Source organism: Oncorhynchus mykiss, chromosome 26 (assembly GCF_057628025.1).
Source record: "Oncorhynchus mykiss isolate SJ-2025 chromosome 26, ASM5762802v1, whole genome shotgun sequence".
NCBI lineage: Eukaryota > Metazoa > Chordata > Actinopteri > Salmoniformes > Salmonidae > Oncorhynchus > Oncorhynchus mykiss.
The window spans coordinates 15,944,785-15,961,159 of NC_143047.1; the positions used below are offsets into that span (position 1 = coordinate 15,944,785).

General features: G+C 39.5%; 1 pseudogene across 1 annotated transcript; it reads right to left on the reverse strand.

Annotated features, from left to right (window-relative positions):
• Window positions 1-10,351: 10,351 nt before the first annotated feature.
• LOC110506463 (UDP-glucuronosyltransferase 2C1 pseudogene) lies at window positions 10,352-13,079 on the reverse strand (annotated as a pseudogene). Its single transcript, XR_016492244.1, has 2 exons — window positions 12,952-13,079; window positions 10,352-12,347 (listed from the first exon to the last, which is right to left on the reverse strand). The product of XR_016492244.1 is annotated as a UDP-glucuronosyltransferase 2C1 pseudogene (transcript).
• Window positions 13,080-16,375: the final 3,296 nt, after the last annotated feature.

Here is a 16,375-nt window from a genome sequence, read left to right on the forward strand (position 1 = left end):
GAAAGCATTCCACAGGGATGCTCGTCCATGTTGACTCCAGTGCTTCCCACAGTTGTGTCAAGTTGTCTGGATGTCCTTTGGATGGGGGACCATTCTTGAAACAAACTGTTGAGCGTGAAAATCCCAGCTGTAATATGTCACTTTTTGGGCGACCCGACAAAATTCACAATTCAGATATGTAAGTTATAGATGACACTCAAACCGGGGCACCCGAATCCTACTACCAAACCCTGTTCAAAGGCACTTAAATATTTTGTCTTGCCCATTCACCCTATGAATGGCACACATACACAATCCATGTCTCAATTCTCTCAAGGCTTCAAAGTCCTTATTTGACCTGTCTCTTCCCCTACATCTACACTGATTGAAGTGGATTTAACAAATTACATCAATAAGGGATCCTAGCTTTCACCTCGATTCACCTAGTCAGTCGATGTCAAGGAAAAAACTGCTGTTTCTAATGTTTTGTACACTTAAGTGGGCTCCTGAGCGGTGCAGCGGTCTAAGGCACTGCATCTCAGTGCAAGAGGTGTCTACAAATCCAGGCTGTATCACATCCGGCTGTGAATGGGAGTCCCATAGGGCGGTGCAAAATTGTCCCAGCGTTGCCAGGGTAGGACGTCATTGTAAATAAGAATTTGTGCTTAACTGACTTGCCTAGTTAAAAAAAAAGTGTATATTCTTTAATGATATTCTATCCCTGGAGGAGAGCCAGTTAGACATGGTGCTGACTGACCCAGCATGGGGGACTGGTATTTTGGTGGCTCATTATCTTCAGCTACCTCTAGTCTAAAAAGTATGGTAGATAACAAGTGGAGAGGGACATTTAACCCTTGCACCATCCCCCATGTCTTATATTCCAATGACTGGATCATGGCTCTCACACAAAATGACTTTCACAGATAGAAAAGCATATTCTTTACTCAATCTTTATTCTATTTTCTTTGGGAAGCTCAGGGTAGATTTTTAATTCAGCCACATTACCAAGATGTTTGTAATGGGTTTGTCCAACCAGGTGTGGACTTCAATGAGTTATTACAGGGGGCTGGTCTTTGACTCATGAGAGTTGACTTTGTGTTTGAGTTCCCTCGTCCCACCATGCCTAGTTGTATCTATAGAGGGTTCCAATTTATGGGAGGGTTACAATGCTCCCTATCGTGTGGGGTAGAAAAAGCATCAGGCAGATCTATACAGGCAATTCCGAGAGGGTTTCATTGACATGTTTGGACCAGAAGATCTTGTTGTATGACATTGAAATGTGTCTGCTATGTTAAACAATATTTTAATATCATACATCCATATTATATGATACATCAATCGTAATAATATACATCCATATTATAATCATGTTTACTCACTGAGTTTTGAGTAACCATCACTGTGACTTTAACAAATGGAAAGGAAATCATGAAGCAGTACTTTGACCTTTACTTAACCCCAATACACCAACATGCCACACAAAAGCCAAAGTGAGCTACACATTTGACATGTAAGTAACATTTCACTACATCTTAACACCAGACTGACTAAAGTAATAATAATTACATTAAGTTAATGGGCAAGGATGTAATGTATTGTGTTTACATACTGTATCAAACGTGAATCTAAAAGTTTGACCTTTATTTAACTAGGCAAGTCTTAACAATGACGGCCTAGGATTAACTGCCTTGTTCAGGGGAAGAACAACAGATTTTTACGTTATCAGCTCAGGGATTTGATCTTGCAACCTTCCAGATATTAGTCCAACGCTCTAACCACTAAGTTACCAGCCTAGTGGTTAGAAAATAATAAAGTGTAATCTTCATTGTCTCGATCTCTCAAACTCCTATAGAGAATAAATGATGCACTATTGAGAACAGCTTTCATGGTCTTTCATGATTTGTATCACATCAATGGTCGCATACGCACATTTAGCAGATATTATCGCGGGTGTAGCGAAATGCTTGTGCATAAATGAAAATATATAGTCAGCTAACTGACTATATGTAAATATCCGTTCAACGTGTCATACAAACTGATCAGGATTTCCTAGCTCTGTTTGTTTTATATTTCAGATAATTGATTTCAGATAATATTTCAGATAATTGATAATTGATAATTGATATTGGAAGCATGACTTGTGCATATTTATAATTATGTTGATTGTGTCTGGTTCAGTTTTCCATGGTGGGAAGTTGCTGGTCTTTCCCGGGGAGGGAAGTCACTGGGTTAACATGGACATTCTGATCAAGGCTCTTCACTCTCAGGGACACACCATCAGAGTGGTACGAACGACAAAAAGTTGGTACGTCAAACAAGAGTCGTCCAACTACAGTTCTATTACAATACCTGTCACTGATGCTATGGATTAGGAATTTGTAAAGCCAATCATAAAGAAAGTAATTGATATAGAGAGAGGAACAATCTCTGTATTAAACGTCATACATTTGCAAATGGTGCATTCAATATGGTTCATTAAAACTAAAAGCAGATTTACCTAGCTTTGGAGACCCTAGGAACCTCCACAGTTAACCAATCCCGTGAACGGGTTAGGCAACTCAGGTGTCTATTCTTCAACAGCGAAGTTAGATAAGACGGAAGTTTATGAAGTAGGGCCTTGTAAATATTAAGGGAGTAATGTAGAGATCTACGGGTCTTTAGCGACGTTCAGCCAACCTTGTGATACAGGATAGAGTGATGAGTATCAAAACTGTCACCTGTAACAAAACGCAGTGCACTATGGTATATGGCATCTGAAGGTTTAAGAGTAGTAGCAGCTGCACTTTGATAAATAATATCACCATAATCAAGAACAGATCAAAGGATGACTAATGATCTGCTTCCTACTGCTTAGAGAAAGGCACCATCTGTTTCTGTAGAAAAAGCCAACTTTAAAACTTCTTAACCAGCTCATCTACTTATTTTTTTTAATGTCAAATCCATACATGTCCAAATGCCTAAGTATTTATATCCGGGAACACATTAGATTGGAGAATGAGGGAACATGTAGTTCATCTGTAACATTCTTATGAGAGTTTAAAAACAACATGAAGGTGAAAGTCCACAAACACAGGAACATTGATTCACTCAGATGAGCTCAGTGAACTCTCACTCTGATTGTGGGATTTTCTGTTTATTGTTACAAGGTCTGTCAAATAATTGAGTAGGATAGGTCCATTTATATGTTTAAACAAAAACAAGGTCAATGTTAACAAGGCCACTCTAAAGTTTTGTCTCTAAGGCATCCTGTCCCTACAGGAGAGCCAGTATGACCTGGTGCTTACTGACCCAGCATCGGGGACTGTTTTTTTGGTGACTCACTATCTTCAGCTACCTCTAGTCTACAATGTAATGTGGGTAAACAGTGGAGAGGGACATTTAACTTTTGCGCCATCACCAATGTTGTACATTTCAATAACTTTATTAGGGCACTCAGACAAAATGACTTTCACAGAGAGAGCGAGTAAAGAATATGCTTTTATATTTGCTATTTACTGTTTACGACAGGTTGACTCTCCAGCCACATTACCAGGCTGTTTGTGAGGAGTTTTTCCAACCAGGTTTGGACTTCTATGAGTTATTACAGGGGGCTGATCTATGGCGAGATGAGAGATGACTTTGTGTTTAAGCTCCCTCCCACCATGCATAATGTTATCTACATGACAAGGTTTCAATTTATCCAATTCTCCCTATCATGTGGGCAGACAAAAGCACTTGAATTTGGGGCGGCATTTTGACAATTGGCTGCGGTCCTCCTGCGCCCCTGATCTGTTATTACACCGCCTGCGGCACCCCAGCCACAAACTCATAGCCACCCCACACCATTCCACCCCAGCCACCCCACCCCTCCCTAAATTCACTCCCACTAGTTTGGTAGCTAGGGTGATGTGTGTGTTTATATGGGATGATACAATTGTGAAACATTAATACAAATTAATCTGCCAATTAAATGATTGTATTTTGTGTCATGTTTGTGTGTGAAGAAGACGATTAATGTTAGCTAGCTACTACTAGTGGATATAATTTTAGTTTAAAGTAATCTATAGAGATTTGAAACAATTTTCTACCATGTCTAAGAGACAAACTATCAGGAAGCGATTTTTTTAACAATGAGAAGAGAGGCACAATCTCTAAACCAAAGACATTTGCTGGTGAAATGTATCCGCGTGCAGCAATGTCCATCAGCCGGTGAAGAAAATGACAAGCCTAGGAGGATAGGCCTTTCATTTACCGAGGACGAGCCCCAGTTCGCTGATTCTGGCAAACCGGAGGAGTCCGAGCCATGCACTTCCACCGATGATGAAAGCTCTCAAACAATGACGGCGAAGACCCTACTATCTTGGACCCAGACTCAGATTCGTTGCTCCCCGTCTCGGATGACAGTGGTGGTGCTGCTGCTAAATCCGACTCCCAGACAAAAAACATAAAAGATCCCGCTGAGTGGCCAAAATATAGGAATGGATCTTTACGGGATATGGTAGTGCAGGCAGGGCCACATCAGGATAAGGAGGGGAATTTCCCAAGAGATGAGGGGCAACGAAAGTTTTCGGTGGCCCACTACAAAAGGAGAATGGCGAACGGGGAGAGAGTGGAGAGACCAAGCCGTATCAATTCCAAGCAAAACGATGCAGCCTTCTGTTTTTGCTGCAAACTTTAATCACACGACTGCACATCTGCGCTGGTCAGGGATGGAAGCAGGGACTGGAACAATCTGTGCCACCTACTCAGCTTGCATGAGAAGTCGCATGAACACCTTGATAGTTTCCAGAGGTGGAAGGAGCTGGAGATCAGGCTGGTGTCCAAGCAAACTCAGATGATTTGATTCCAGGACCATGGACAGACACGGAGAGAAAACATCGCTGACTGCAATGCAGCACCACAGCAGTGGAAAGATGACACTCTAGCTGGAGATTAAATAAATACATGTTTGAAACTGATGTTGGACAATCAAATTCAACATGTAACTAAACGAAATTCGTTCCGGCTGGGTCATTGACATGAAGCTTATTTTACACTGCTCCAGCGAAACGAGGCCCGCCATGCATTTATGACAGCAGTTGTTTCCAAAGCTCAAATTATCTTACTCTGTTTTACAGTTCTACAGAAATATTAAAATATATGTCAAACACGTTATATAATAGTGTTATTTGTATTGTAATTGTAACATTTATGGGGTCGTGCCATGTGTGATAACAGGTGGGATATTAATAAGAAACTCGTTTTCTACTATAGGTAGTAGGTAGCATAGTGATAGCAACATTGTAACTCTCCGATGCATGGGGTTAAATATAATTGGAGCTTATTTGTTCATCTTCCAATAAATAAGTGGTAAGTCTACCTGTTTGACAGACACACTTATCAAATCCATAGATGTCGGTATAGCCAAAAACTAAAATACTGTCGCATGCACTGATTAAATACCTCCGTGTCTGGGAAGGGCTTGGTGTGTTTGACTAAAACTTGGGCTCGAGTTAAGTGAGGGTATCACATACCCTTTGTTAATGAAAATTATATCTATTGTTTGCTTTATATTTTGAAATAAATACATAAAACGTATCCAGATTATATCAAGCGTTCTATAACAATTCTTAACTCGGTGATTGATGCCTTAAACGGAACCCAAACCGGCTGCGCGCCTGCGCCATCGTGCATGAATTTATTTGTCCCCCCCAAAAAACACGATCACGACACGCAGGTTAAAATATCAAAACAAACTCTGAACCAATTATGTTAATTTGGGGAAAGGTCGAAAAGCATTAAAGATTTTGGGCAATTTAGCTAGCTAGCTTGCACTTGCTAGCTAATTTGTCCTATTTAGCTAGCTTGATGTTGCCAGCTAATTTATCCTGGGATATAAGCATTGAGTTGTTATTTTACCTGAAATGCACAAGGTCCTCTACTTCGCCAATTAATCCATACATAAAACGGTCAACCAAATCTTTTCTAGTTTTTCTTCTCTTGACTTTATATTGCGATTGGCAACTTGCATCAATTAGGTGCATTACCGCCACTGACCTCGGTCATCTTTCAGTCACCCACATGGGTATTTTATTTATTTCTATTTTAGTCAGTTAAGAACAAATTCTTATTTTCAATGATGGCCTAGGAACAGTGGATTAACTACCAGAGCTGTAATCGATGCCAAAGGTGTTTCTAACATGTATAAACCCAGGCGCTGAATACTTATTCAAAGACTATATTTTAGTTATTACATTTTATTCATCTTGAAAATGTGTAAGAATTTTTCTTCCACTGTGATATTACAGAGTATTTTTTTTAAATCCCACTTTGTAACACAATAAAATGAGAAGAAAACCAAGGGGTATGAATACTTTTGCAAGGCACTGTATACCGTGACTTCAGAAATTATTCACACCCCTTGACTTTTTCCAAATTTTGTTACTTTACGGCAGGGGTGGGAAACTCCAGTCCTCGAGGGCCTGATTGGTGTCACAGTTTTGCCCCAGCTCCAGCCAACACACCTGACTCTAATAATCACCTACTCATGATGTTCAGTTTAGAATCAAATTTGATTAATCAGCTGTGTTTGCTAGGGATGGAGAAGAAGTGTGACACCAATCAGGCCCTCAATGACTGGAGTTGCTCACCCCTGCTTTACAGCCTTATTCTAAAATGGATTAAATAAAATAAATCCTCAGCAAGCTACACAAAATACCCCATAATGACAAAGTGAAAACAGGTTTTTAGAAATGTGTGCTAACTTATTAACAATAAAAAACAGAAATACCTTATTCACATAGGTATTGATACCCTTTGCTGTGAGACTCAAAATTGAGCTCAGGTGCATCCTATTTCCATTAATCATCCTTGAGATGTTTCTACAACTTTAAGTCCACCTGTGGTAAATCCAATTGATTGGACATGATTTGGAAGGCACACACCTGTCTGTATAAGGTCCCACAGTTGACAGTGCATGTCAGAGCAAAAACCAAGTCATGAGGTCGAAGGAATTGTCTGTAAAGCGCAGAGACAAGATTGTGTCACGGCACAGATCTGGGGAAGGGTACCAAACATTTGTTTTGCAGCATTAAAGGTCCCCAAGAACACAGTGGCCTCCATCATTCTTAAATGGAAGAAGTTTAGAACCACCAAGACACTTCCTAGAGCTGGCCGCCCGGCCAAACTAAGCAATCGGGGGAGAAGGTCCTTGGTCAGGGAGGTGACCAAGAACCCGATGGTCGCTCTGACAAAGCTCTAGAGTTCCTCTGTGGAGATGGGAGATACAACAAATTGTAATTCATAACGTATCATACACAAATTCGTAACATATCATCCGAATTGTAATTCATATCATACGAAATGGAGGATGGACATCCACAAATGAATGCATGCCATACAAAACGTAACATATCATACTAAAAGGACTGTCTTGGATTTATGTACAGAATAATACAACATGCTCTGAGACCAGGTTGCAGCCTGGGAACATCACATCACTGGAACATTGCTAATGTGGAAATCAACCCGTCTGCCTAGGATGACTAAAATGATCCTGAATTAATCGTGAATATTGATGAGTAAGAAAGTTACACAGGGTCAAAGATCATACCTCCAGACATGCTAACCAATAACAGTGGAGGTCAGCATGTCTTAAGGGTATGATCTTGCATAAAGTATGTTATGTTGAACTGGGTGAATAGAATGTGAATAAGTCATCCAATATGCTGTAATAGAAATAAAGCCAAGCACGTCAACAAAAAAATGCAGCTCCCTAATCTTAAACTGCATCAATGATTGCCAATATAGAACTAACTCGTGTTTAATTCTACCCCACATGATAGGGAGAATTGGATAAATTGGAATCTTGCCATATAGATAACATAATGCATAGTGGGAGGGAGCTTAAACACAAAGTCATCTCTCATGAGCCATAGATCAGCCCCCTGTAATAACTCATAGAAGTCCAAACCTGGTTGGAAAAACTCATCACAAACAGCCTAGTAATGTGGCTGGAGAGTCAACCTGTCATAAACAGTAAATAGCAAATAGAAAAGCATATTCTTTACTCTCTCTCTCTGTGAAAGTCATTTTGTCTGAGTGCCCTAATAAAGTTATTGAAATGTACGACATTGGTGATGGCGCAAAAGTTAAATGTCCCTCTCCACTGTTTATCCACCATACATTGTAGACTCAATTATTTTACAGACCTTGTAACCATGAACAGAAAATCTCTCAATGGGAGAGAGAGAGAGTTCAATCAACTCATCTGAGTGAATCAATGTTCCTGTGTTTGGACTTTCACCTTCATGTTGTTTTTAAACTCTCATAAGAATGTTACATATGAACTACATGTTCACTCATTCTCCAATCTAATGTGTTCCCGGATATAAATACTTAGGCATTTGGATATGCATGGATTTGACATAAAAAAAAATAAGTAGATGAGCTGGTTAAGAAGTTTTAAAGTTGGCTTTTTCTACAGAAACAGATGTCTTTCTTGAAGCAGTAGGAAGCAGGTTATTTAGTCAACCTTTTAGTGAATCAATGTTCCTGTGTTTGGACTTTCACCTTCATGTTGTTTTTAAACTCTCATAAGAATGTTACAGATGAACTACATGTTCACTCATTCTCCAATCTAATGTGTTCCTGGATATGTATGGATTTGACATAAAAGGCACAGGTAGATGAGCTTGTTAAGAAGTTAAGATTTAAAGTTGGCTTTTTCTACAGAAACAGATGGTGCCTTTCTCTAAGCAGTAGGAAGCAGATCATTAGTCATCCTTTGATCTGTTCTTGATTATGGTGATATCATTTATCAAGTGCAGCTGCTACTACTCTTAAACCTTCAGATGCCATATACCATAGTGGGCTTTGTTTTGTTACAGGTGACAGTTTTGATACTCATCACTCTATCCTGTATCACAAGGTTGGCTGAACGTTGCTAAAGACCTGTAGATCTCTACATTACCCCCTTTATGTTTACAAAGCCCTACTTCATAAACTTCTGTCTTATCTAACTTCGCTGTTGAAGTTTACACACCTGAGTTGCCTAACCCGTTCACAGGATTGGTTAACTGTTGAGGTTCCTAGGGTCTCCAAAGCTAGGTAAATCTGCTTTTAGTTTTAATGCACCATCTTGAATGCACCATTTGCAAATGTATGACGTTTAATACAAAGATTGTTCCTCCCTCTATATCAATTACTTTCTTTATGATTGGCTTTACAAATTCCTCATCCATAGCATCAGTGACAGGTATTGTAAAATAACTGGAGTAGGATGACTCGTTGGATGTACCAACTTTTTGTCGTTCGGTACCACTGACTGTGTGTCCCTGAGAGTGAAGAGCCTTGATCAGAATGTCCATGTTAACCCATTGACTTCCCTCCCCAGGAAAGACCAACAACTTCCCACCATGGCAAACTGAACCACACATAATCAACATAATTATAAATATGCACAAGTCATGTTTCCAATATATGTTATCATTTATATGATATATAAAAACAAACAGAGCTAGTAAATCATATTCAGTTTGTATGACACGTTGAACGGATATTTACATATAGTCAGTTAGCTGACTATATATTTTCATTTATGCACAAGCATTTCGCTACACCCGTGAAAATATCTGCTAAATATGCGTATGCGACCATTGATGTGATACAAATCATGAAAGACCATGAAAGCTGTTCTCAATAGGGCGTAATTAATTCTCTAAAGGGTTTTGAGAGATTGAGACAATGAAGATGAAACTCTATTCTTCATTTAGATTCACATTGATACAGTATGTAAACAATATCACACAATACATTACATCTTTGCCTATGAACATTAACTTAACGTAATTATAATTAGCTTATTCAGTCTGGAGGTAAGATGTAGTGAAATGTTACTTACATGTAAAATATGTAGCTCACTTTGGCTTTTGTGTGGAATGTTGGTTTATAAGCGTTAAGTAAATGTCAAAGTACTGCTTTTATGAGAACTTTTCCATTTGTTAAATTTACCAATGATTTTAGACTGTTCTGAGGGCAAAAGGAGGGAAATATACTCTCTGTATTTCTAAGTGAACAAAAAACTAAGTGAGGCTTCCAAGCAGGGTACTTCAGAGAAAAGTCAGACAAAAAAAACACTTATTCTGCTCTATGCAGACCACCTTAGCTGGCTTATTTATTGCAGATCAATGCTGTCATTTTATAAGCATCAGTATGAAAATCCCTTCACATTCCTCCTCGGATCTCATAGGATTATATTACCTCTGAATTATCAACCCTTCCAGAATGAATGAAGAATGATGTTGTCGTTATTAAAGTCTGTATAACGACAAACTGAAAGTTCTTTGTTCTTTTGAAATGACCTCCACAATAGATGTGGAAGAAATTAAACAACAAACCAATGAGGGACAAAGTGTTTTTGGCAAACATCTAAGCTGCATGATATCTTTATTAAAAAACAGAGCTCCTTAACGGTCTTCTGGAGAATCAACATTTACATCAGTTTAACTGTTACACACAAAGAAAGCAGCCACACACAACTATAACAGCATTCATTTTTAAAGTGCACATTTGGACTTTCCTATTCAAACCTTTGATTAAATGGGCTGAACAGTTAAAGTACAGTTGTAAGTTTAGCAAAATCTTCAAAAGCAAATAGATAAAACATCTGTCAATAATACTGTATGTCTACATCAATGCCACATATATTTGTCATGTGAACAAAAAGTATAATGAGTGAGACAAGTAAAAACATATTGTTGTACCACACTGTGTACGGATGAAAGCCATAATCATTCCTCTTTCATTTTCATTTTCAAACATGACCTGCAACAGAAACATCTGATAATGCCAATGAAAGCCAGCAGAGTAAATAACACAACAGTCAGTAAAAAGACCATTACATCTACAGAGTGATACGAGTACCAGGGCATTTTGTAGGACTCTGTACGCAGGTGAGCAGCACCTTTGTGTCTCATGACAAACTCAATCCAGAAGAGGGCAGTGTCCAGGGGCTCCATTGGCACGTCCCTGTGTAGCCTGGAGAGTCTCTGCATGTTCGTCCTGTAGGATGGCTCATCCAGAACTTCCTGTAAGGCCTGGGAGAATATGTTTCTATCTAGTGTTGCTAAATCCACAACCTTTGCTACACCCTTCACTTTCATTCTAGAAAGATTGTCAGTTTGGTCGAACACCAGAGGAAGGCCTACTATTGGAACACTGTGGTAGATCGCCTCGAAAATCCCATTTGTTCCTCCGTGAGCTACAAACAGCCTTGTCTTAGGGTGTCCTAAAAGATCATTCTGAGGCATCCAGTCAACTAGTAAGGTGTTGTTACCCAGAGTAGCTGGCCTGTCTCCTTTATACCTCCAGATTACCTTCTGAGGCAGTTGGGCAAAAGTAATGGCTATCTCATCAGCTATATCATGTGGAAGCTGCCCAATAAAAGTTCCCAAAGACATGATAATGACTCCATGCACCCCAGAACTCTGAACAAACTCCTCCAATTTTTGGGGAAGAGGCTTGGCAGGTTTACATTGGAACCCTCCAATATAGATAATGTTAGGCATGGTGGGACGAGGGAACTCAAACACAAAGTCAACTCTCATGAGCCATAAATCAGCAGCTTGAAACAATGAGAAGTAGTCGACCTCAGGACCAAAGTAACGACTAACTAAAGCAGAATAATGAGGTCTAATTGCCTGTCTGTACAGATACTGCCTGATGACATAAACAAGGAAGTTATGGACACGCTCAAAAAAACTCATCTTGTCTGTTAACTCTGCAACAGGAAATGGAACATAAGATAGCGGAGAGGGAGCAATAACAAAATGACCCTCACCACCTATAGTCCATCTAACATTGAAAACAAGTGGCACATTTAAATAGTGCGCCAGCACAATGCCTCCCCCATTTAATGGGTCTGTCAGAACCAAGTCATACTTGGTTTCTCTAATAGACTGCATCAACTGTTTATTCTCTAACATGTGGATTATCATCTCACACACTTTGCGGTGAACTTCAAATAGCCCGTCCTTCAACTCCATGTCCAAACTAAAACGAGTCCAAGCAGAGTTTCCTTCTCTCTTTATCTGTATTAGTCTTGACACAAATGAGCGAAAGAATTCCTCATCAGCTCCACCTGGAATATCAATTGTGATTGAACTGTAGTGAGGGGAGGTTTCCCTGATGTACCAGCTGTCTGATGGCCGTACTACTGACACACTGTGACCTCTTGAATGCAGCGCTTCAATAATGACCTTCATGTTGACCCAGTGGCTGCCGTCTTGAGGAAACACCAGGACTTTCCCACCGTGGACAGCAGGAATAGAGAGGGTCAACAGGGTAACAATCAAGATACCAGGGAGACACATCTTCACTAGCTGCTTCACATAAGCATGCATCAATTTTACCTGAAATATACAAAAATAAGGTCAAATAAATCTAATGAAATTATGTTTTGACATGAGAAGAATTAAAACAGGCCTACGTTTTTTTTCTTTAGGCTACAAATAAGTACAAACACTGTCCACAATATGATTGGCCTACTTTAAAGTTTAGCCAAGTTATGTCAAAAGGTTGAATACGTAATACAGTATAATCTTTGACTCTAAGAGAGAAATACTTTTGTTTTACATGAGAAAAATTAAAACAGGCTTGATTGTGACGCCTAACTATATTTTTCGCTACAAATAAGTCTCTACACTATCCACAATACTGATACTTTCAAGTTGAAACATATTTTCATAACAAAAGGTTGATCACGTAATTCAGTATAATATTTCATTCTGAGAGAGAAATACTTTTTTCACCGATGTAAATGTCTCTTGAAGGTTAGGAAATTGTCCAATTCTGTAGATTTTGCCGAAGTGAAACCTATTTCACATCCTAATGTTAGGCTACACGTTAACATTGTATTATTTATTGTAGCTCCGAATCAACAATCTATCGTGAGTGTGAACAAACAACGTCAAGACAAAATCCATGCATGCGGAGCTAATTTAATTGAAGGCTTACGTTCCGGTTTTCATCCAAAGAACAAAGAATTTGAAATGAAGGCTATTTCAGAGCCTGTCTGTCTGTAAATCAGTTCGAAGGTATTTGTAATAATCTCGGAAATCAGAGAGGAAGATGCGAAATCAGTATAGTCTCTAGACATCCGCGTTGGCTCCCACAATTTTCAAATTCTCCTGCTATTTCTGTTTTTCAAGACCGTAGACTTAGCACATTGAATTGGTGCGTTCGAGCCGATCGCTTTTATCAAGTCGCTCACCGCTTTTCAAAGCTTATTGCGTAATGAATGGCAGTGTCGGTCCTGGACAAATCTGCCACTCCCCCTATTTTTTATCAGCTAATAGTTGGAGGAACAGAACATAACAGCAGCCCAATTAATAAGCCTATGCTACAAATTAAACACCGTTTTTAACACATCTGGTTAGTAGGCTGTGTAATCAGTACAATGTCAATAACATGGCCTCATATTTTCAATCTGATTACATTGATAAAATCACCAATGCCCTAGACGTTCTGCCGCCCTAGGCGAGGCAAAAATAATTACAATTTAGACATTCTTCTGAAACTAAGCATGGCACTTTCAAAAGTTACCTTTCCTACCCAGATAGAGGCTCTACTGATACAGAAAACGGTAAGCTTCAACTGCTGGTTACTAGGCCATTGTACAGTGGCTTGCGAAAGTTTTCACCCCCCTTGGAATTTTTCCTATTTGGTTGCCTTACAACCTGGAATTAAACATTTTTTTTGGGGGGGGGGGGACAAACTAGAAATAAAACTTTCTTAAAAAAAAAACTTGAGCGTGCATAACTATTCACCCCCCCAGAGCCATATTTTGCAGCAATTACAGATGCAAGTCTCTTGGGGATTGTCTCTATCAGCTTGGCACATCTAGCCACTGTGATATTTTTCCAATTCTTCAAGGCAAAACTGCTCCAACTCCTTCAAGTTGGATGGGTTCCGCTGGTGTACAGCAATCTTTAAGTCATACCACAGATTCTCAATCGAATTGAAGTCTGGGCAATGACTAGGCCATTCCAATACATTTAAATGTTTCCCCTTAAATAATTTGTGTGTTGCTTTAGCAGTATGCTTAGGCATTGTCAGGCAGAAAGGTGAACCTCTGTCAGTCCCAGTCTCAAATCTCTGGAAGACTGAAACAGGTTTCCCTCAAGAACTTCCCTGTATTTAGCGCCATCCATCATTCCTTCAATTCTGACCAGATTCCCAGTCCCTGATGATGAAAAACATCCCCACAGCATGATGCTGCCACCACCATGCTTCACTGTGGGAATGGGGTTCTTGGGGTGATGAGAGGTGTTGGGGTTGCGCCAGAAATAGTGTTTTCCTTGATGGCTAAAAAGCTCAATTTTAGTCTCATCTGACCAGAGTTCCTTCTTCCATATGTTTGGAGAGTCTCCCGCATGCCTTTTGGCGAAAACCAAACGTGTTTGCTTATTTTTTCTGGCCACTCTTCCACAAATCCCAGCTCTGTGGAGTGTATTGCTTAAAGTGGTCCTATGGACAGAAACTCCAATCTCTGCTGTGGATCTTTGCAGCTCCTTCAGGGTTATCTTTGGTCTCTTTGTTGCCTCTCTGATTAATGCCCTCCTTGCCTGGCCTGTGAGTTTTGGTGGGCGGCCCTCTCTTGGCAGGTTTGTTGTGGTGCCATATTTTTTCCATTTTTTATAATGGATTTAATGGTGCTCTGTGGGATGTTCAAAGTTTCTGATATTTTTTTATAACCCAACCCTGATCTGTACTTCTCCACAACATTGTCCCTGACCTGTTTGGAGAGCTCCTTGGTCTTCATGGTGCCACTTGCTTGGTGGTGTCCCTTGCAAAGTGGTGTTGCAGACTGAGGCCTTTCAGAGCAGGTGTATATATACTTAGATAATGTGACAGATCAGGTGACACTTAGATTGCACACAGGTTGACTTTATTTAACTAATTATGTGACTTCTGAAGGTAACTGGTTGCACCAGATCTTATTTAGGGGCTTCATAGCAAAGGGGGTGAATACATATGCACACACCACTTTTCCATTTTTTATTTTCTAGAATTGTTTGAAACAAGTTATTTTTTCAATTTCACTTCACCAATGTAAACTATTTTGTGTATGTCCATTACATTAAATCCAAATTACAACCTATTTAAATTACAGGCTGTAATGCAACAAAATAGGACAAACGCCAAGGGGGATGAATACTTTTGCAAGGTACTGTATAACCCAACAACAGAAGTGCTTCCCTAAAAGCTGCCTGCGTTTAAACAAACATCTTCTCTTTTCAGAAAGAGAAAAGCTCAATTAATAAAGATAGAATAGCAAAAAAGTATATTTTTTTATCTCCTCGAATATTATAGGCAGCAGTTTAGCTTCAGATTGTCATAGAGAGGAATCAATATATCACCATATGCATCGGAGTCACGTCTTTAGAACTTGTTTCTACCATAAGCCATCACCGAGTTAAGAATTGTTATATCATTTGGAATCGTTTTATGTATTTATTTCAAAATATAAAGCAAACAATATATATAATTTTCATTAACAAAGGGTATGTGATACCCTCACTCAACTCGAGCCCAAGTTTTAGTCAAACACACCAAGCCCTTCACAGACATGGAGGTATTTAATCAGTGCATGCGACAGTATTTTAGTTTTTGGCTATACCGACATCTATGGATTTGATAAGTGTGTCTGTCAAACAGGTAGACTTACCACTTATTTATTGGAAGATGAACAAATAAGCTCCAATTATATTTAACCCCATGCATCGGAGAGTTACAATGTTGCCATCACTATGCTACCTACTACCTATAGTAGAAAACGAGTTTCTTATGAATATCCCACCGGTTATCACACATGGCACGACCCCATAATTGTTACAATTACAATAAAAATATCATTTTTATATAACGTGTTTGACATATATTTTAATATTTCTGTAGAACTGTAAAACAGAATAAGATAATTTGAGCTTTGGAAACAACTGCTGTCATAAATGCATGGCGGGCCTCGTTTCGCTGGAGCAGTGTAAAATAAGCTTCATGTCAATGACCCAGCCGGAACGAATTTCGTTTAGTTACATGTTGAATTTGATTGTCCAACATCAGTTTCAAACATGTATTTATTTAATCTCCAGCTAGAGTGTCATCTTTCCACTGCTGTGGTGCTGCATTGCAGTCAGCGATGTTTTCTCTCCGTCTCTGTCCATGGTCCTGGAATCAAATCAGGAGGAGGCTAACACTGTAGCAAGAGGGCACAGATAAGGTGCATCGCAGGACAGTGGTGCAGGAGGCTAACACATACTGTAGCAAGAGGGGCACAGATACGGTGCATCGCAGGACAGTGGTGCAGGAGGCTAACACACTGTAGCAAGAGACCTGAAGTTTTAACATAGTTATAGTACTGGAAATAAAGTTGTTACAC